Source organism: Myotis lucifugus, unplaced genomic scaffold (assembly GCF_000147115.1).
Source record: "Myotis lucifugus unplaced genomic scaffold, Myoluc2.0 scaffold_153, whole genome shotgun sequence".
NCBI lineage: Eukaryota > Metazoa > Chordata > Mammalia > Chiroptera > Vespertilionidae > Myotis > Myotis lucifugus.
Window position 1 is genome coordinate 968,574 of NW_005871201.1, and position 22,846 is coordinate 991,419.

A 22,846-nucleotide genomic window follows, 5' to 3' on the forward strand; every position below is an offset into this window, starting at 1 on the left:
CCAGGGGCTACTATTCGCCTGCCGTTTTTCTGTGCTGGCACACTGTTTAGATTGCATGATCACTGCTTAGAAATTCACAGAGCAGTGCAGGAAAAATGGCAAAGACTTACAATTTGACTTTATACACTCTGCATTTGAAAGGTGGTAATCAGCAATGGGAACTCAGAGAGAGGTACCTAATTTAGGGAGAATCAGAGATTTCACCAAAAACGCAGGTACATAAGCAGATGTTGGGATGGTGGGGGAAGGAGAGCTGTGCCTCCTGGAGGAGAAGGGCGTGAGCAAGCAGAGTGCAGCCAAGTAAGAGTAAAATGTTAACATATCAAGAATGACGGGCAGTGGGTGCAGAAATGTGCTGGGCCTGTGACACAGACAAGACTTTTGTTTGCTATATATAAAGTGAAATTGCCAAATACATCTTTGATTGTTGAGGGTCAAGAAAGGGCTAAGGTTGAAATATTCTCAATTCTTTTTTTTTTGCATGTTAAATTTATTTTTTTTATTTTGTTTTATTGCTTAAAATATTACAAAGAGTAGTCCATATGTCTCCTTTTTTTTTCCCCCTTGACCTTCCCCGGCCTCCCTTAACCCCCAGTGTCTTGTGTCCATTGGTTATGCTTATAGGCATGCATACAAGTCCTTTGGTTGATCTCTTATTTGTTATTTTTAACCACTAACCATATTGAAATAGAGTTTCCAAAATCAGGGTTCAAACAAAGTTTAAAAAAACAAACTCACATAATGGTCTGGAAAACAATTTAACATGTTTCTTTTTATTATCCAGTCCCCGATTCTGTTTTCTGATTGTCGGAGCAGCAAGAGCACAGCTGCTCTGAGTCCACATATTCTTCCAAATTCTGCTCCACTCCACCAACTGGTAGGGCAGGATCTAAATCCTGCTCATAGCACTACTTGTGAGAGCACTCACTGCGCCATCTTGCCCACTGGTCCACGTGTGGGAGCATAGGTCCTGACCCTGCCCTACTACACTAACTGTAGGGTCCGAGCCCCTCTTCCAGGGGCTGGACCTTCTTGGACGCCAGGTGGTAGATGGAGAAGCCATGAGAAGCTGTGGGTATATAAGAAAGAGTCTTTATTGCAGAAGCCAGTGGCCATATAGCCATCAGACAAAGCAGTGCTTCATAGCAAAGTCCCATACAAGCAGTCACACACTGACTGGTGAACAAATACATCTTCCCACAAAGCAGCATCAGTCTCTGTACCCACAGTTATTATCTGAGCAGCCACACTCTGCCCCTAGACACACCACCTCACACAGTAGCGGCACCTGAGCTCCGCTCTTGCCTCTCTGGCCTCTCCCCTCTTCCAGCCTTTCCTGCACTCCTAGCACATTGGTTGGTCAGTAATGTATTATACCACTTAGAGGCCTCTTGCCAACAGTGACATCAACCATTTGGGTTATAGAAGGGCACTGTGTACTGTGAGATCGCTGTGGCCTTATAGCTGTGTAGTCCTTGGACATTCTGATTAAGATTCCCATGTTCAGAGTGGCCTTGGCCATCCAGCATTTTAAAAACAAGGCCTTGACTATCCGGTGTCTCTGGTATGGTTCCCACACTGATGAACTTTTTTATCTTCTCCTTCCTTCTTGCCTTAGGTTGCATGTTTCATCTTTTGAATCTAATGAAAAGGGAGCAGTGGAGAACAATGCTTAATATGGGTGTGTTCAACAAAGTGCCTGTTTGTTTAATGTTTGTGTAAGGTAGGAAACAGGGAAGCATTGTAAAACCATTCAAAATAGAAAGACAGCAACGCAATACATCTGAATTATATTTTACTAGAAGCCCAGAGCATGAATTTGTGCACAGGTGGGGTCCAGCTGGCCCGGCCCCAATTGGCAGATCAGGGCTCGGCCTGTTGGGAGGAGGAGACGACAGAAGGTTGGCCAGCTGGCCCGCCCCAATTGGGCCCCATCAGAGCAGGGATGGCTGAGGGCGGGGGGCCGCAGGAAAATTGTCCAGCGGGCCCCACCCCCAATTGGGGTGGGGGGGACCAAATTAGGGGTGGGGGCCGACCATGGGGAGGGGCTGTGGGGTGGTGGGCTGGCTGGCCCCCTTCCCATGAATGGGGGCTAGGGGGATGGGCTGTGGGAGGTTGGCCAGCCAGGCCCCCCCCCCGGATTGGTATGGGGGGAGGCTGATTAGGGACAGAGCTGGCTGGGGGGAGGGGCCATGGGCCAATCAGAGTGGTGGGGGCTGATCGGGGGTGGGGCCAGTCGGGGGGAGGGGCTTAGGGCTGATTGGGGTGGTGGGGGCCCATCAGGGGTGGGGTTGGCCGGGGGGAGGAGCTGCAGGAGGTTGGTTGGCTGGCCCCGCTTCCTATTGGGGTAGGAGGGGCAATCAGGGGTGGGGCTGGCCCAGGGGGAAGGGCTACAGGCAATTGGCTGGCCGGCCCTGCCCCTGATCAGGGTGGTGGGAGCCCATCTGGGGCAGGGCCGGCTGGGGGGAGGTGCTGCAGAAGGTTGGCCAGCCGCCCCCAACCCCAATCAAGCTGGTTCGCTGGCCACAGTGGGCATCATAGTGATCAGTCATTCCGATTGTTACAGCATTCCAGTTGCTGGCTTTTTATATATATAGATGGTCATAGCAGAATTGCCTTGAGAGAATTGCATAGTTCTACCACATGTTCATAGACATTTGTTGGTCTTCTTCTAACACGGCTGGTCTTGTTTTTGGTCTAGATAGTGTACAAGTGTTGCAGAAAGAAAATGTTGGATTCTGGAGTTTGAGGCTTTAGGTTCCTGCTCTTTGCAGGATTCAGTGTGAGACTTCATATTTAAGTTGAATAGGAAATAAAACTCCTCCCAGTCTGTCACCTCCCCATTGTCTGACTTCTGTGTAGGATTGTGATGAGGTCACTTGATGGTTCTCCATCCACCTCCAGGCCCTTTTCTGTCCTTGCTCCCTAGCACTTTGCCCTTTTATGTAATGATGTTTACTTTGAATTTATATTAGTTCACACAAACACTCCATCCATGCTTTTGTTCCGGCCCTCCAGTCCAGTTTAAGAACCCATTGTGGCCCTCGAGTCAAAAAGTTTGCCCACCCCTGGTCTATACAATAAGACTGATATTACACTCGAGAAATTACAGTATAACATAAAACTAATTTCTTTTACAGTATTTATCTATTTGTGTGTCTAATTCTTCACTAAACTGTCAGGGGTAGGGCCCTTAATTTTGACTCAGCACCACGACAGGTGTGCAGTCATAGTAGGTATTAAATAGTCATGTTGATTGAATAAAGTAAGAGTGGAGGAAGGTAAATGGATATTGAACTAATCATATAAGTGATGGGACTGTTTGGTTCAAATTTCTTTCGACTTATGGAGGACAGGTTAACTTCTCATCAAGGTGTTTTAATTTTGTGATATGTTTTATACTTTGTGATACCAAAGAAACAGATTTCTCATTCCTTTAAAGTAGTCTGATGAAACAGCATTTAAATAAAATTCTTCACTATAATTTATTTAAGACAATTGGTTTCATCTTTGTATTCTCACTTAAAGCTCCTTTATCAAAGGGAAATGCTATTTTCTATTTATTACTAGGCTAGAGGCCCAATGCACAAAATTTGTGCAAGGGGCTTGGCCCTCGCAGCTGTGGCAGCTTGCCTCGGCCCTCGCAGCCCCGGCTTCGTCCAAAATGTTGTCTGGCTATCCAGTCTAATTAGCATATTATGCTTTTATTATTATAGGCTAGGGGTCCAGTGCATGAATTTCTGCACCTTGAAAGGAACTGTGGGCCACAAGGCTGCGGTGGGCACAGGGGCGGATCTCAGCCCATCCTCTGTGCCCCTGCCCAGCCCCTCCTACCATGGCCCCTGGTCCCCTGTCTGCAGGCAGCTCTGCTCCTGCCGCTGCTGCCATACCTACACACTGATGGCGCTGGCCCAGCTCACACCCACTGATGGCACAGAGTGATTGGGGCCAGCACCAACAGTGGGTGTGAGCAGCAGCTGCTGCCCTGATTGTCCCTCACAAGCAGGGGGAGGTGGAGAAGTCCTCAGGGGTGATTGGGGCCAGTAGCTGCCGCTCACACCCACTGACAGTGCTGAGTGATCGGGACCAGCGCCGGGCGCCGGCAGCAGGTGCGAGTGCTGGGCAGGACTGTGGGAGCAAAGAATTTTCAGTAACCACCAGAGGCTCACCCCGATGACAGCAGCCCAGCGCCCCGCCTTGGTCTGGTGCCCCCGCTCACCTGGTCCACCATCCCACCATAGCCGATGCTCACCATGTTCCATGCTCTTTTGCCTACTGCCGACCACCATGTTCTGCATGCACCCCCTGGTGTTCAGCACCCATCATAGCGACCAGTTGTTCGGTTATTCCACCATTCAGTCTATTTGCATATTAGGGTTTTATATATATAGATTAACCCTCTGTTGAAAGGAGATTAACAGCTACCTTCAGAAGGCTCCTGAGCCTTGCTTATGCTTAAGATGGGAAGCAGAGGAAAATACCCATTTCTCCCAATACGCTTCCAGCCATGAAAATAAAAATGCAGATTTAACACATTTGATCTCTTCCATCAGAGCCTGTTTTGGAGGAAGCCAACCTGTGCACTGTGTTCCCTGGGGTGGAGCTGTGAGTGTGCACTTGGACTGAGTATTCCACAGAGCGTAAAGCAGAGCTCTTAGTGTCTAGTCTCACTTGTGCCTTTGAACTAGACTTGCTTTCTTTCTAGTATCACCTTCCTTGTTCACCAGAGTTTTGGAAGAAGCCTTTCTTAGACTTGATGCATTTGGGATGCTGATATTGACTAAGGAGACTGCAGCCTTTATCGTATATTGGCTAGAAGTGAAACCGGTGTGGTGTCAGTTCCCTCTGCTTCTTCCCTGGCTCCTAACCTGACATCGAGTGGGGACACATTTAAACATGTCGAAGAAGCATTTGCAGCTTGGTAAGGTTTTCTTATTCATAATAACAGCATGACAAAGCTCTGTAAGAAAATGAGCCGGTGCTACACTGAGCTTTGTTGTGAGGGCTGAAGAAAACCTTTCCATCTGCACTTCGTTCCTTGTGCTCATAGCAAGGTTCTATTTCCATCTACAGCTGATGGCTATGTCTGGGATGGATAGACTTCTACTGGTACCACCAAAGCCAGTCTGCCACCTGGTTTTGGCACTACATTTTATGAGATTACAGACCATCTCATTTATTGTCTGTGGCTGCACTTTTGTGCTACAACAGAATTTAATCATAGTGATTCAATTTCTGATGTTGATTAGTCCAGAAAAAGCTTGCTGACCCCTTATTGTAAGTGATACTACCTATTACAGTTTTTTTGGCTTATATAATGTTGTTATTTATCATTTGTTCTTTTGGATAATGGGATACAAGTTATATGTTAAATTACACCTTTAAAATATATAAGAAAGGAAATAGAAAAGGAGAGAGAAAATTTAAGTATGCATTGAATTAAAAAGGTCAAGGTATACAGGAATTTTTATAGGATAAAGTCAGGATTGATTAAAATAGATGAAATAAGGAAAATAATAAGTAGAATGAATATAAAATATCAGTATAATTAACTCAATCTGTCAAATAACCTGTTTTTAAGCTTTTTTATTATGACACGTGTACTATCAATTTCCTGTGGGAACAATTCTAATTAGAACACAGTTAATACTGACTGTGTAAATTGATATACTTTATCTATTTTAAGACAGAAATTCTACCAAAGTCAACTATCAGTTTTCCCCTTTTTTAAGCTATAACATTGTTATTTGTGTCATTTGGAAGGCAGTTCCCAGTAATTAGAACAGCAGGTTACAGATGGATTATTTCCCATCACCACACGCATATTCCTGCCCTCAAGTTAGATGGCCATTGTTTCATGTGGGCACTGCCCATTGTCCCTGGGCAAATGCCCTTAGATTGTCCTTGGAGGAGGAAACTAGCCTGAATAGATCTCTTTTGTTTGCCTCAGAAGTCTTTGAAACAAACTGTGTTAGTGACTGCTGCCTGAGGACTTGCTCCAAACAGGAAAAACAATTCAATAATTTTATGATGTTAATGTCAACCTGACATAAAGTTAACAAGGAAAAGATTCTCTTGTTCAAGAGATTTTTAAAGAGTTTCTTTGAAGTGCATACTTATTTGTAAACTTTCTTTTTTTTTTTAGCTTGACTGAAAGAAACCACACTCCTCTTAAAATTCGCTAGTTAATGTACTTTAGAGCATGACCTGCCTAAAGAGTAGAAGTTGGAGAAATTTAGGGGAGAAAGAGAAAAGATGAGGAAGTTTCAAAACAAAATGCTCATTTGTGTTTGGAGCAGGGAAGTGTGTTTTTGACAGAGGGTCAAATGCCCGTTTATTCACTTATTTAAGGTTATGCGGAATTTATAGAAAGACCTTAGCTGATCCGATGTGTCTGTTCCTTCACCTAACCAGAAAACCATGTCCTTTTTCCCCGAGCCAGTGGATAAAATACTCAGACAAGATTTTCAGTGCATGATTGAATGTTGCTATTTTTAATATAAAAGCCATGGAAAATTGAAAGATGGAGTAAATGTAGGAGCATAGATATTACTATACTTCAATACAGGCTTCAGACTACCTTTCCAGCCTCATCTTTCCCCAGGTTAATTCTAGAATTTGCCATACACTTCATGCCTCCATGATTTAGCCCCTTGTGCTCCTTTTCTGGAATCCCCTTCCATCTCTTGATCATCTGTAAATTCTACTTATTCTCCCTTTCCCATGTCTTAACCTTAGCCACACCTTCCCTTGACCTGTAGAATTAATTCCCCCTTGTCATAGCACTTGTTCTTATTTTATTGCCATTATTTCTTGACTTATCTTTGCTCCTCCAGACAAAACTCCCTGAGGGCAAGATTTTGTCTTAATCACCTTAATATCCCCCATGAGAACATAATGCTAGGCACATAGCAGGAGCTGAAATACATCCCTCTTGAATGAATTACTTGCAAATCATGATCTTTCAAAGGCAATGCCCTAAAAAAAGTAAAGTCTGAAAATTAGTGCTGTAAGTGAGATCATATGATTCTATAATTATCACAAAATTTGCTGTCATTCTTACCAGATGAATTTTGTCTAGTCCCAAAGTTTGATTTTCAGTGGTCTGTGTTTGATATTCCTTTTTTAGTAATATATATTTATATGCCCCCAATCATAGTTCTTGCTGGTTGTCATTATGGCTAACAACATTAGTTTAGCCATCTGCTGACTCAAGAATAATTGATTCTCTGCGCCTTCTAATTTGATATAAGAAATAATGTCAATGACAAGTATAAGTTATAGGCCTTTACATCACTTCAATTTTGATAGATCTGAGGTTACTACACACATACATAGCACAGATAAATTAGAAATAAAATGTAACTGCTCATATGTATAGAATGAATTCACATACAAATGCTGTTCATCAAGCTATATATATATATTTACTACCTATAAGAATGAAAGTAAGGCAAACTTCCGCTGTAAGATGCTAATTCAGTGGATTATATTTGCTTATCAGCACAAAGGCATTCCTCAGTACACCTCTAGACCTTAAATGTAATTAATGAGACACTGGGCTCCTAGAGATGGTGTCTTCTGGTTCATAGACAGAGTTGCATAAGGCACAGCTGTTGGTGATTAATCACAGGTTCTAATGGATAGTGTGTTTGTTCTGTACTCCTCAGAAGAGCAAAGCGGCAATGATTTGTGTGTGTGTGATCTGATAAACAAATTTTGAACACACGTAATGCTGATTTATCTGTTTCTAACTTATTAGTGGGGAGCGCTTGCTTTCCCACTGACTAAAATCAGTGAAACATCTGTAAATATGTTTATCCTGGGCTTGATGGACCTCATTTATGTAACGAATTGCAGTTGCATAATCTATGACTGAAGCAATGCTTAGGTGGTATAAAGAAACTCTCCCCTTAGGGATTCCCAAATTGGGAAAGAGGCAGGTGCTGGTGTCCCAGAATCCAGGATTCTTTAAATGGAATTTCTAATAAATCTGCTATTTTTCTGTGCCATTTCAGCAAGTACAAAAATGATCTAATATTTCAACAGCCCTGGTAGAGACCCGATTGTCATGCAGTGAACTTAGATTTAATTTAACTCTCTTTATCTTTACCTTACTTCACTGCTAGAGCCCAATGTTTGTATTTGTGTAGTCCTATATAGCTGTTATCCTACTTTAAGTGTTTCGATTAACATTCTACATATGGCATTTCTTCCCTCCCTTTTTGTCAATCATGAAGTATTTCTCTGGTAAGTCATCATTATTCAGAGGAAGTGCATAACCTACAGTGAATTAAAAGCTGCTGCAAAATTCACCATTTGCATTTTCAGTTGTTCTGAAGTATTGCCACTTAGTAGAAATGTCATCCTCTGTATTGAGAAAACAGGTTTCTGTGAATGCTTTTAAAACAAATTCCTGATGACAAATGAAAATGTGGCCAAATATCCCCAGTGGGCCCGGTTATGGTCCCTAAGTCATTCTGTTCTTTCCTCTAGCTCCTTCTGTTAACTGTGAAGCCCTTTAGATCAGGAGATGTTCAACTGCTTCCACTGAACATCACTGAAGTCAGGGAAACTAGTGCCAGAGGACAGGTTCCCGGAGAAACAGACCCTGAGACTCTGAGGTTGCCAGGCAGGAGGTGTGTGTTGGGAAAAATTAGGAAAGGTGGTCAAGACAATATTGAGAAGGGAAGAAGGTGAGTTATGAGCTGTTACAATGGCCTCAGACTACCCTGCAGGAAGCTCTCAATCATGGATGTCCCTCCTGAGTATTTAGACAAGGAGCCAGGCTTCTGTGCTCCTCCATCACAAGTCTTTGAATACAGGCCACTCTTGGGGAGGGGCTGAACCTTGGGCCAGTCTGCTCTCTTTGTAGAGGCCAGTTTCTGGAGAGAGACTAATGAGAAAGCTGTTGGCCATCAGCATTCACAGCAATGGAAGAAATGAGTGTTTTGGTCCTTGAGGACAAGTTCTGAGCAGCACATGACAGCATCTATACATATAAAAGGCTAAGTGACTGTCTGCTCACCAGCCGGTACCTGTGATGTGCACTGACCACCAGGGGGCAGATGCTCAACACAGGAGCTGTTGAGCTGAGGTGACTTGGCAGCGGTGGTTCTCGGGTGCCGCACCCTGGAACCAGAGAAGAGGGAGCCAGATTCCTCACGGGGCCATGTGATTCCACCTTCGACAGTGGGTTATGTTATTCCTGGGGCATTGTTAGCCCCAAATCTGGTTTACTGCACACTTGCGTTTGCGTTCCACACCCTGTACGATAGCAACTTTGTAGAGTGCCCTCTCGCACTCTGGGACCCCTCAGGGGATGTCAGAGAGCCAGTTTCAGCCTGATCCCTACAGGCCAGGCCGAGGGACTCCACCTGCCAGAGGGACCCTGCTCACTTCACAGACGCCCTTTGAGCTGCGGCGCTGCCCCAGGAATTCTAATTAATTTCCTTTCAATGTGCACGAATCCCTGCACCGGGCCACTAGTCCGGATTGTTTTATAAAATTCAAGGTTTACCAAATGTGGTTATTCATTACATAAATTGCAGTAAATAAATTAGCTTATTTCACTAATTTAAAATGCCTGACTCTTGGTACAACATTTGTAAAGCCAGCAGTGAGTGGTGATTAAGTTGTGTGGTGCATAGAGCCTCACAACCATTTAAGTTAACAATGGCTTGTAAGGGGCAGATAGTGATGTCTTTGTCTTTAGATAACTTCAGAAATACCACCCTTTAATTTACCACGGAGAGCCTGGGAAGTTTAGAGTCAAGATTATCATTAGCTTTAATGAGAATAATTTGTACAGAATCCCATGTTTTAGTGAAAGAATAAAAACATTTCTACATGTTAAGCTTGGAACAACCCTTTATTTCAGCCTTTTGAATACACAGAGCTTTTATCGAAATGACATTGAAGAGTTTTCATATTTTTGTTGTTTTATTCCTAATAGATTTCCAACTATATGAGTACCAAATTTGGGTATTTAAAAATATTTCTGTTAATTGGGTTATAAATTTAAGTAAGAAAGAGTTCATCTGGCTATTAAATAATATATGGCTAAATTCTGAGGGTCAAATGAATGTATTTTGAAGGTGTGTTTAAAGTGAAGAGGAGGATGGTAATTGGATGATATAAAATTGTATGTTTATTGACACAATTCCTGAAATGGCAAAAATAAGTCCAGGTGTGTGGTGAGTATAAAAGAGTGGCAAAGTGGCAAAATTAACTCAAACATGTGCAATTTACCAGTTGAATGAATAGGTCAATTTGCATTTAACACTAAGGGGTCAGCTGGTTTTAGAAATGAGTGTTGGTGACAGATGGCATAGTTACTTAGTTCCATTTCAGTAAATTAACAAATAATCGACAGAAGTACTCATGGTATTGAGCAATTATTTGAATAAAAATGTATAGGATTGTTTTATAAAATTCAAGGTTTACCAAATGTGGTTATAGTTAATTCATCACCTAAATTGCAGTAAATAAATTAGCTTATTTCACTAATTTAAAATGCCAGTAATGTTTTAGCTAAATAATTACTTATCATTATGGTTTGTTTGCTCAGTGAAACAATCCATTTGATCTTAATGTATTCTAATATTGTTTCTTAGTCCATTAAAATAATGACCCTAACAAAATAAAGACTTCTATAAGGTTATCATCAATCCTATATAATAAAAGCCTAATATGCTAAGTGCCCGGTAGTTCGTTCATCCAATCAAAGCGTAATATGCTAATGATATGCTAAGGCTGCTCAACCGCTCACTATGATGTGCACTGACCACCGTGGGGCAGACACTCTGACTGGTAAGTTAGCTTGCTGCTGGGGTCCGGCCAATGGGGACTGAGTGAGATGGGCTGGACATGCCCTGGAGCCCTCCCGTGGTCCTTCCCTGGCTGGCCAACTTCCCGCATGCTCCCTGGCCCTGATCGTGCACTGGTGGGGTCCCTTGGCCTGGCCTGCACCCCCTCACAATCCGGGACCCCTCGGGGGATGTTGGAAAGCCGGTTTCAGCCCGATCCCGCATGCCAGGCTGAGGAACCCCACTGGTGCATGAATTCGTGCACCCGGCCTCTAGTTTTACATAATAAGAGACCCACCTAAATAAGACTGGATAAAGAGAAATAACAAAATAATCATACTCATCTTAAACTTTTGATTATAAGTGGGTACTACCCTCGTAGAAATTTGTACTAACTTGATTGGTTAATTTATTCTTTAAGCTCAAGGTATATATTTGTTGTGCTGTTTTTTTTTTGGGGGGGGGGTTGGTGCTTTTTTTGCTTGATGTTGTCTTAGATAAAAATTATTTCTAGGCCATACATTGTTGGGGTTCTTGTTCCAGCATCTAGAAAGGTTCAGCAATCTGGAGAAAGGCTGTGTGTAACTTAATAAAGAGTCTAGAGACGAAGCATAATTTTGAAAGGCATTTGGGTGTCAGAGGAACCTAGGTAAAGAAACTAAGATCTCCTTGTCTCAGAACCCCTTGCTATTTATTAACACAAATTGTCCTAAGGCAAGGTGGAGATATACACTTCAAAGGGTAGGGTTTCATATACACAGTCCATTGTCAGAATGGAAGAATTTGCCTACAGCTGTTCAGGTGTTTGGCCAGTAGGAGGCAATAACATGTAGATTAAGATGCCCTGTGCTGTCTGGCAGCATGCAATCATCCCTTTTCAGGTTTGGGGAAATGCCCTTCAGCCACTCCAGATGATTCAGCCCTTGCTGACATGCTAGAATTGGCTTCCAGCAATACATTACTAGTATACCCCTATACTCAGTTTAGGATTCATGGAGCTATATATATTGATAACAGTATATCCTTATGAGAAAATATGGGTGACTGATAAAAAGAAAAATATTTTAAAACCTTTATGGGGTAATTTTTGTGAAATTTAGTGGATTGCTGCACTCACAAAACACATAGAAAAGTTAAATAAGTTATAAGAACATTAAGACAATTAAATTCAAAAGTACCATGTGGCAGGAATGTTGAGGGTACTTACAGCTGAAGAAATGAGTTTTAGACAAACTGTTTCAGCCCCTGGAGACATTTAAAGCATTTATTCTTAAGTGATGATTGGTATTTAGATGTCAGTGAGCAGTGATTGCTGTCAGGACCACAAGCTGAAACCTCTATAAAGGAAAGTGCGCAAAAAAGAAAAGATAGCAATTCTAAAAATCGTGTTCATGAGTAAATAAAAACCTCCTGTGGATTAAATAATGCACAACTGAAGAAAACACTATAGTAAGACAAATTTGAGGAAATTATCCACAAGAAAGGAATTATACTGTATTATCCATCATTCCTCAACTCAAACTCAGACAAGATGGAAAATGTTTCCCATTTGAAGAGATGTGAACTTTCAGATTGGAAGAAACATAGCAGGTCCCTGTAACTAGACACAGTGTTGTGAAACTATAGGACGTCAAAGGCAAAAAAAGATGTGAAGACACTGGAGAGAAAAGACAGATTATTGAAAAAGAGACATAATTGGGTAGATATTACATTTCTCATTAGGCATAATATGTGCATGAAGACAATTAAATATTTTCAGGTTGTTGAGGAATAAAACTTTATACCTAGATAAACTATTGTTCAAAGTAAGGATTTAAGACATAGATATTCATACACATTAAAAAATAACCCTCCACTGAAATACACTAAAGGATATAGTTTAGCAGGAAAAAAAGTACGTTGATAAGAGAAGTTTGGAAAGTGCGACGAAATAGTGAACAAAGCAATTGACCTAACAAACTTACAAATACTAAAATTACTAAGATTCCTAATAATAACTACTTTTGTATGGCTTTAAGACAAGGTGGAACTTAAATAGTGAAGAGTAATTAAAATAACTAAAGAGGAGTTACTGAAGGAAATATTATTACATGTCTTTGAATCATTTAAAAGAAGATAGTGATTTACTTTAGACTTTATTAGACAGAAATAAAGTTAAATGTGTATGTTAAAAATTTAAAAGAAACAGAACCATTGAAACAATAGAAATACAGCATTTAATTTCTAAGCCAGGAATAAAATTTCTATCAAATCAGCAGGAGGCAGGAAAAGAAAAAATAGGAGGTACTAAGAAAAGGATAGTAAATTTTAAAAAATTGGAATAAGATGTAGAAATAAATCTAAATATATTAGTAATCAGAATAAATGTAATCAATCACCTTTTGTAATGCTGAGACTATCAGATTTGATTTAAAAGTAAACAAATAGCTCTATGTTGTTTGCGAATGATTATGCCTTACAAAATAAATTATGAAAATTAAGAAATAATGAAAGTTATTTTATATGAATACTAACCAAAAGAAGCAAGGAATCGTTTTATCAAATATATATAGAATTAATTCTACTTCTTCCTTTTCAATGTGGATAACTTATTTATTTTCTGCCTAATTTTCTTTGAGTGGCAATAAAATATACCTAAATATTATAGTTATATCTTATATTTATTTAATACTAGAGGCCCACTGCATGAAATTCATGCATGTTGGGGGTGCCCTCAGCCCGGCCTGCACCCTCTCCAATCCAGAACATCCCTCTCACAATCCAGGACCACTGGCTCTGAACTGCTTGCCTGTCTGCCTTTCTGATCGCCTCTAACCGCCTCTGCCTGCCGGCCTGATCACCCCTAACTGCCCTCCCCTGCAGGCCTGATCGCCCCTAACCGCCTCTGCCTCGGCCCCCACCACCATGGCTTTGTCTGGAAGGGCGTCTGGAAGACGTCCAGTCTAATTAGTATATTATCCTTTTATTAGTATAGATTGTCAAATTTAAAAAAGTGTCCTTTAAGTCCTATATTTTGGTATGTACTGGATATCTGTTACATGGCAGACCTTATGATAGTTTCAGGAGACAGCAAAATTATGTCAGTCCCTGTTTTAAAGAGTTCAATCTATTCAGTGATACAGAAAAACAAATTTTTAAAAATCTACAGGTTGGAAGAACAAGAGGACTAAGAAATGAATTGAAAATGAAGAGAATTTCAGGCATCTTTGAAGGAGCTATTTGAGTTCCCTTCAGCAGGGAGTGAAAGTGTAGTGGTTTTGAGCAAGGAAACCAGTGATGGCTGACTTTTCAAGGGAAATTTTCACATTATAGTTATATAAAGATGGTTCACCTCTAGGGAATTTAACTTATTTCATGGGGGGAAAAACTGTGATGAAACATGATTATTTTAGTGCCTGTAAAAGTCTTAAAATGCCTTATGAGGACATTTTAGGAACCAAGAGCAAATATAGGTGGTGATATATTAAAGCGGTTCTCATTAAAACTAGGACCCAAATAAGAATTCTATTGACCACTGTGCTTATTTGACATTGTTTTGGTGGTTCTAGGTAATGGAATATAAGCATTGTGTGGAATAAATGTAGTAAAAAAGTTTCATCTTCAGATGATACCATCGAATACTTAAAAACATCAAGAAATTCAACAAAAAAGAAAATTTGTTGAGATTACCGGCTATGAAAAAATCAAGAGTTTTCTTTTTCTATTGTAACAGGATGTTTAAGTTGGAAGCTTTGACTGAACTCCCAGTTACAATGTGCTCTGAGTCAGAGTCACAAATGGAAAATTCAAAGGTGCCTGGGTACCGGCTGGATGAGTCATGTACAGCAAGGATCTGAAATGCTCAGGTGGCTGGCGATTCGGCGGGACGGCGAGCCTGCTTTGGAAAAACGTGCGCTAGTCAGATCTCTCAGCCTAGACCTGTCTTTAATTGGATTGATAGATGACATTTTGGAGTTTATTTGGAATAAACTAAAACCTAGGGTTAAATTCTAAACTCATTTCTTACTGAATATTTAGGATTTTTAAACTCCCAATGCAGTAGCTACTAAACTACAAAAGAGGAATTGCAAAGAAACCTGGTAACGTAGTGGATTGCGAATGCATTTTATTCCTTGGTGTTAAACAGGCCGTTGCTGGTTTTAGAATATTATTTTTGTTATTGCATGCATAACTTTTTCTGAGTGAACTCTAGAAATACATTATCAATGCAAATAATTTACACACTGGCCGCTCCTTTGTGATTACCTTTGTATGTGCAGTTTCAGTACCTGAATGTCCTGATGAACAGAATAATGGACACAGTGGGGCATTTTTTGTAGAAGTTAATTATAGTGATATTGAACTTCCGCTCATGGCCATAAAGTCCACCTATTTCAATAACTACGTTTCTTAAATTATCCACAGCTTGTCAGTATATGCTTATTGCTTGTACTTTTCTTCCTCTTTTTTCCCCCTTAAACCCTGTCTCATTTTAGAACAGATTTGAAATAGCATAGAATATTCCACAAAAGTTAAATCTATAAAGAATAAATTATAGTGAAGTACCTGTGAAATATAAATTAGAATGGAAAATCAGGAATTCAGATGGACATACCACAGAATTCTAGAAATTTACTTGACTTGTGTAGTATATTTTATTCTGAGAGTTATAGCCATTAAGGTTAAAATGACAACATAACCATTAATATAAATTTCACTGTTCATGAGAAAACATACCATATTCTCAAAGAAAATAAATTTTCCAGGCATTTATTTTCCACAATATAATTTTTATAGAAGTCGTCAAATGATATAATAGACAACCATAGCATATTTTATTGAAGCTCATAATTAACTTCAGATAAAATACCTACTATGTGTGATCTTTGTTTTTATTTTCATGGCCAAAAATGGGTATTTTGAGGGCCACTTTGAAACATGAATCTCCATTTCCACCGAACCAAAGTTTAAAATTGTCAAATGTTTTAGAAGTGCTACAACTTTTTACAGGGTTCATTCATTTTTCTTCATTAGCTCACAGGTACTTTGTTATTGCCAATCATGGTGACATAATTACCTAATGAAATCTGAATTCTCTCTCTAGAGTAAATGAAACCATCCATGGTTGGAACATTTGAGAACTCTTTACCTAAGGGAGGAATTTATGTGTATCATAAGCTGCAGATTTTGTTTATTTGGTCAGCTATCCCTGATACCCTATATCAAATATGGTTTTGTAAGCCCGGCCAGCATGGCTCATTGTTGAGCATCAACCTATGAACCAGAAGGTCAGGATTCAATTCCCAGTCAAGGCACATGCCCGGGTTGTGGACTCTATCCCCAATGGGGGGCATATAGAGGCAGCCAATCAATGATTCTCTCTCACCATTGACATTTCTATCTTTCTCTTCCTCTCCCTTCATCTCTGAAATCAACAAAAATACATTTTTTAAAAAATGTTATTTTAAATAAACTCCTAGTCTTTTTATTCTACATCAGGCCACTTCACTGACCATCCCATAAATCTTGGAATAAGAGGGGAAGAATTCTCTGTCCTGTAATCCTTCATTGAAACCAAGGCCATGTTCTACTGCTGCTTGTGTCATCTACCCAGAGTAGATGTGCTCTGACCACTTCAAAAGCTTTGTGCAAATAAGTTCGACGCTGAACAACTGCAACAGCTTTTACAGGGACTTTCCATCTTCAGCCGTCCCACCTTCCTCAATAATGCAGTCTTCAGGGATGGTTAGAGAGGTACATGACTGCTGGCTGATGATGACATGAAACACAATGGTGAGAATGCAAGAGAGGTGCAAGGGAATTCCTAATGATAAAAATGATCATCCTCAGAGTGTGCTATTCCTTCAACAAAGATTTACTGAGCCTGCTATGTGCCAGGTAACACTCTAGGTTATAAGTACTTAACGAAGCTCCCCACACTTCAAAATCATGGAATCAGAAGGGAAGATAAACATCACTTTACACTATGAAAATGTTCACTAGGCAGAGAAATCTATAAACCTTACTTATTATTGGAGGTTGGAGAGTATTATTTAAGTGAGATAAAAAGATAGGAAAAGTAATTTGGATGTGACAAAAAGTTATGACTACCTGTCCTAAGGAAATTAGTTGTGATTACACAATCACAAAACTGTTATAATATGAACTATAGGCGTGACATAGAAACCTCAATGATCTGTTCATTTCTGGAAGTCTATTCTACACTAGCAAAACAAGTGAAAAATTCTTGCCTGGTCTTCCTGACATTTTCATGCCCTCAAGGGTAAAGGAAGTGATTATAAGAACTAACATTTTTGGCCTAATTTGACCAGCAGGGACAATTTGTTTCATAAAGCACCAGTGACAGACTCTGGGAAAACTGACCATGTCGTTTTAGACTTTGGAATATCTTTGGGATGGTATTCATTGGACAGGGACTTTTGACTTCAAGAAAGAAGGTTGCAACAATTTCAGACATGAAAAACTAAGAAGTTCAGAAATGCAGCAAAAACTGCTAATGATATAACTGACAATGCAAATCTCAAACTATTTCAATGAGGAAGAAAAGAAGGCTCCTAATGAAAGAAAATGGCATAGCTATGCAGAGAACCTTATTACGTGTTCCGATTGTAAAAATGCATGCACAGAATATGAAAAGGAAGGAAGGCAACCAAAAAGGAAGACAAATATCTCTAAATATAGAAATGGAGCATGGATCAGTAAGAATAGTGCAGGAAGGTCAACACCTATAATGAGCTGAGTTTTGCAAAATTTGCTGGAAATGAACAGGGCTATTTTAGGTGTAACGTCAGAACTGCTCTGGTTAATACCTCTTCCCCATTGTTCTCTTATACTGTGTTCTTTTGCTATTAAATGGAGACATTAACTAATATTAAAATAAGATTCCTTTATCCAGTACTTCCAGTATTTTTCCCCAAGCTTTAGTTCACGTGTAGAAACCATAGCCTAAAAAAGTTATTTTCCAAACTACCCATGATGGAAACGAAAGGGCCCAAGTCAAAGACCTCAAGCAGAGTGTGTGAAGAAGCCACAAGTGCAGAAGGAGAGGTTAGAAAGGGACTTCATGATACATATCTTCAAATGAAGGGCAAAGATAATACTCATAAGATTACTCCTGCTTCTCATAATATTCTTCTAACAAGGTAGGATTAAGATATTCAGTGAAAGTGAAAGCTGGGGGCAGAAGTGGGAGATGAACTTTGTTCGGTTTGATTCCTGAAACTGATCTGGAAATCTCAAACCTACCAGTGTGCTGTCCAGACCCACAGGAGGTCAGAGCCAGCCTGGACTAGCTTCCTGAGGAGCCCCAGGAACTCCAAAGATTAATGGAAGAGATTATAGCATCATAGATAAAACAAAACAAAAAAAGAATTTAAAATTTATATTACAGATGGAAAAATCAGAAAAACCCTATATAATAAAAGGGTAATATGCAAATCGACCGAATGGCAGAACGACCAGTCTCTATGCGCACTGACCACCAGGGGGCAGAGGATCAAAGCAGGAGCTGCCCCCTGGTGGTCAGTGCACTCCCACAGGGGAGTGCTGCTCAGCCACAAGCCTGGCTGACTGCTGGCGAGTGCAGCAGTGGTTGCGGGAGCCCCTCCCGCCTCCATGGCAGAGCTAAGGATGTCCGACTGTGGCTTAGGCCTGCTCCCCACGGGGAGTGGCCCTAAGCTGTCAGTTGGACATCCCCCAAGGGCTCCCAGACTGCTAAAGGGCACAGGCCGGGCTGAGGAACCCCCCACCCCCAAGTGCACGAATGTTGTGCACTGGGCCTCTAGTATAGAATAATTTAAGAGAAGTTGAAATTGTTGATGGTTAGGTAGCTATTTATTTTTGTCCAGGAAAATAATCTTCAGGATCATTACAGGAGAATAATTAAATACAAGATATTTCATAAAACAAATACCAAAAGAAATCACTCTCTTGCTTAAAAAAACATTATTGCTGCTCATTGTACTTAGGGTAGTTTTCCTTCTAACCACCTCCTCCATCAAATTTTCTTTATTCTCCCTTCTTTTCTCTTGACAACATCTATTTCTTTTAAAACTCTATTTTGAGATCATTGTAAATTCACATGCAGATGAAAAATAATACAATAATAATTATAAAAAGCTACCTTCATCCAAAAAAATCGATATTGTTAATAATAGGAAATGCCACAAATGTTCAGATAAGCTAAAAATAAATCTGTCCAAAAAGAAAGTCAAAGACAGGTAAAATAATCTAACATTCATTTTTAGACTGTGCTATGTATTTGAGGACTAATTGCTTGTATACTGAATATCCTGTTGAGGCAAATTAAAATGGAAGTGAAGTTATTATGCTTGGAAATTGCCTGTTTCACACATTCAGCCATTTGGATTTCGGACATAATGACCTCAGCAGTTCTCTTACTAAATCCTTTGGCCCTCACACTCTTTATTCATATTCTATTTTCAGTCTTTTACCCTGAATGGCTGGCTGAAAACTGTTTGGCCTTGGGCCAGCGATTTTCAACCTGTGTGCCGCAAACATTTATAAAACATGCAATACCTAACTATTTAGTCAGGGGCACTGACCTCTTTTCCCTTAGATTGTCAAATAAAAAAATAAAAATAGCCAACACACAGCAATAGCCTTCCGGTGTAAATAAATCAAAATTATACCTATTTTTTGTCAGGTCGGAAAAAATATATAGTATGGTGTGCCACAGAATTTTAGTAATTAGGTTTTGTGTGTCAGAGATAAAACGGTTGAAAATCGCTGCCTTGAACTGTGGACAGCCACCTAACTCATCCCCAAGACCATATAATGAAGTGAAAGGGGCAGAGACCGAGTGGACAGTATAGCACACCAGCTTGGAACCCAGCCCTTCCTTGTCCCTGGTCCTCATTCCATGATTTAAATTATAATTTTAAATGATTTAAATTTTTTAAAAATATATTTTTATTGATTTCAGAGAGGAAGGGAGAGGGAGAGAGAGATGGAAACATCAATGATGAGAGAATCATTGATCAGCTGCCTCCTACATGCCCCCTACTGGGGATTGAGCCTGCAACCAGGGTATGTGCCCTGACCAGGAATCTAACCATGACCTCCTGGTTCATAGGTCAATACTCAACCACTGAGCCACACCGGCCAGGTGTAAATGATTTAATTTTTAATTTTCACAGCCTGAGACAATTTCTGTGGGTGATATTAGTACCCTTGGGAAATAGTCTCTCCTTTCATTTTAAGAAATGTTAAGTAGCCAGGAATTTAGAATACACCAAATTATTGTACCATAGTCTCAATGTAACAAACAATGTTATGTAGAGTGATGTTAATTTTTGAAAAATAGCTTCTCCTTTATTTCACATTTAAAATTTTCATAACTAAGACTGCAGCTGATTGTTTATGGAATTAAAGACAGGCACCTACGAGTGACATGAAAATACCTAAAATCTTAATTCCAGTACCAAACAATCCAACGTGGATTATATAAAAAACCGCATATGGCATTAGCAACTGAATATTTAAAGTGTATTTTAATTTACAAAATTGGAAATTTCTGTATGTCTCATGTGACTACTTTGATTTGAAAAAAACCACAACTTGGAGAATTGGAAAATAACAGGTGAAGACATATCACTAGTGTGTAGCTACTTCACTTCAATTTTTTATAACATCTTGGACACAAGGTTTTATAACTTGCTGAAACTGAGTTCAAAACCCATAGAATGTATTTTAGCAACATTCAACCCTTTACTACCTGCTGAGAAAGTTTTATAGTTTAAAGCCTTAACAGGACTATAGGAACATATATGATTATATATTTTTATGAACAATAACAATTGATATTTACTAGCACCCTGATTAATTTTTATTTTCAAGATTTAATTTACATTTTTACTTGCAAAACCCAGAAACCCTTGACCTAAAGTTTTCTGTAGAAAAATCTGATGAATTACTGCTGCTGCCTATGTGTGTATATGCTTAAAGAATTGAGAAAGTCAGTAGGACATTTTTAAAACTAATGAAAATATTGAATGTAGAGAATAGTTTGCATTTCGAAAGGAATTAGTGATAATAGTCTTCCTTCAGGTAAATTACTTCCCAATTTCCTGGAATTTCTAGCTTTGGACTGATGTCCTTAACTTGTCCGATTCTGTTTATGTGTGACTTGACAATGGTGGTATTCTGGTGACTCCAGAAAAACTTTATTGCAGGCTTTATGGATTTCAAGAACTATAATGCTTTAATGGGACAATAATTTTATAAGTTCCAAAGTTCCTGGGTAATATCAGATTTCAAAATTTCCCAGGCATATTTAATAAAAAATAAACCCACGCACAGCCAAGTGTAAGATATTGGAAATAATCGTTTCCGAAGCCATCCGAAAAAGTGAAAAGGTTGAAGAGAGAGAGATAGAAACATCAATGATGAGAGAGAATCAATGGGGATCGATCCAGCAACTCAGGGGACATGCCCTGAAGTCAGGCTCATGCCCTATGAGGAATCGAACCATGACCGCCTGGTTCATAGGTCGATGCTCAACCACTGAGCCACACTAGCTGGGCTGCTTCTATTTTATTTTAGTATTACTTTTGTTTAAAGTACCCCTTGATTTTTCTTCCTATTTTATTGATTTTGAAAGGTAATTATCTTTAACCTGATCAAGAAAGGCCTTTTGTGAAGGGTAACTTTTAAAAGAGGAAAAACAATTCATTTGGAAGGTACTGTTATTCTTGCAATAAAACACCACTGACTTTCAAGAAGATGTGAAAAATTCTGATATTTCTACATTAGTTTTTAGGGACATTGTCATTGAAATGAAAATGATGATGTTGTTGCTGCTAGTAATGATGAAGAAGAGGAGGAAGAGGGGGAGGAGGAGAGGATGGCTCCTGTGAAGCAGCAAAGCACATTTTCAGAGGAGCTTGATATCAGCACAGTGTATTGTCTGGAAGCATATTAACAAAAAGAAACAAAAAACATAGACAGCTGTTTTTAAGGCATTGTGTTCCCTATCTTAACTCAAAATTAACAAGACGTTCATGTATAATACTTTGTAAACCAAAGTAATTTGCAGGGTAAATATTCTTATTTTTATCACTGTTATTGGTATCAGTATGATTATACTTGTTTGAGCAATGAATATTCATGTCACCATTTGTCTTTCCCTGTTTATGCATGTGAGCTGAATATCCTGATGAAAGGCATCCTGCCCAAGGCTTCTTCTTTCTCTAAAATCAATAAAAACAGCTCTAATGTCTGGATTTCAGGTTCATGACACAGAGCTTCCTTGTCATGTGGCTCATAAGTGACTTTGATGTTGCCATTATCCTGTCGGAAATAATCATAGCATAAAAGCTTATCTGAAATTGGAATCATTTTGGCAAACTAGGGTTCTGACTGCATTTGGCTCTTGCTTCTCTGTGGCTGTTTCACTCAGTTGAAAGAGAAAGGAAAAACAGGGAAAATGTGTTTTGCCTTAGAAGATCCTTGGTCATCTGCAACATTTCTTGATGACCCATTTCCTATGTTCTAGTCTTCAGCAGGTGAAATTCAGAACACTGTGGAGTAAACTTCCCCAAGAGGAGAGCTACCTACGAGGGTACTCAATCTCACCCAAAGAATTCACTGGAGGGTATTGTCCCATAGCCAGTGCACCTGTGTTCTCAGGAAGCCCCAGAAAGTGTTGCACATTCACTGAAGGTGTGCATTTATACACTATCCACACATACAATTTTCTGATGAATCAGTTTCTCCTTTCTCCAGCTCCCCCTGCACCCTGCACACAGTTATTTGCAACCAGATGTCTCTCCTTCCCCACATTCTGAGAGAAGAGAAATTCTCAGTTTGGTTTCTCAGTTTAGGAAGACAGATGTTCTGCAGAGGTGGAAGGCTTGGGCTGGGCTGTAGTGTGATTGGCCAAAACTTGTCCACTGGAATTGTGTACTAAGAGCTTGAAGAGGGGAAAGGAAATTTACTCCTGTTTCAGTTGTAAGAGGTTACCAGCCACTGCTGCTGGATATGCAGAATTCGGCAGTGAAAACAGGAGGTCTTGAAAG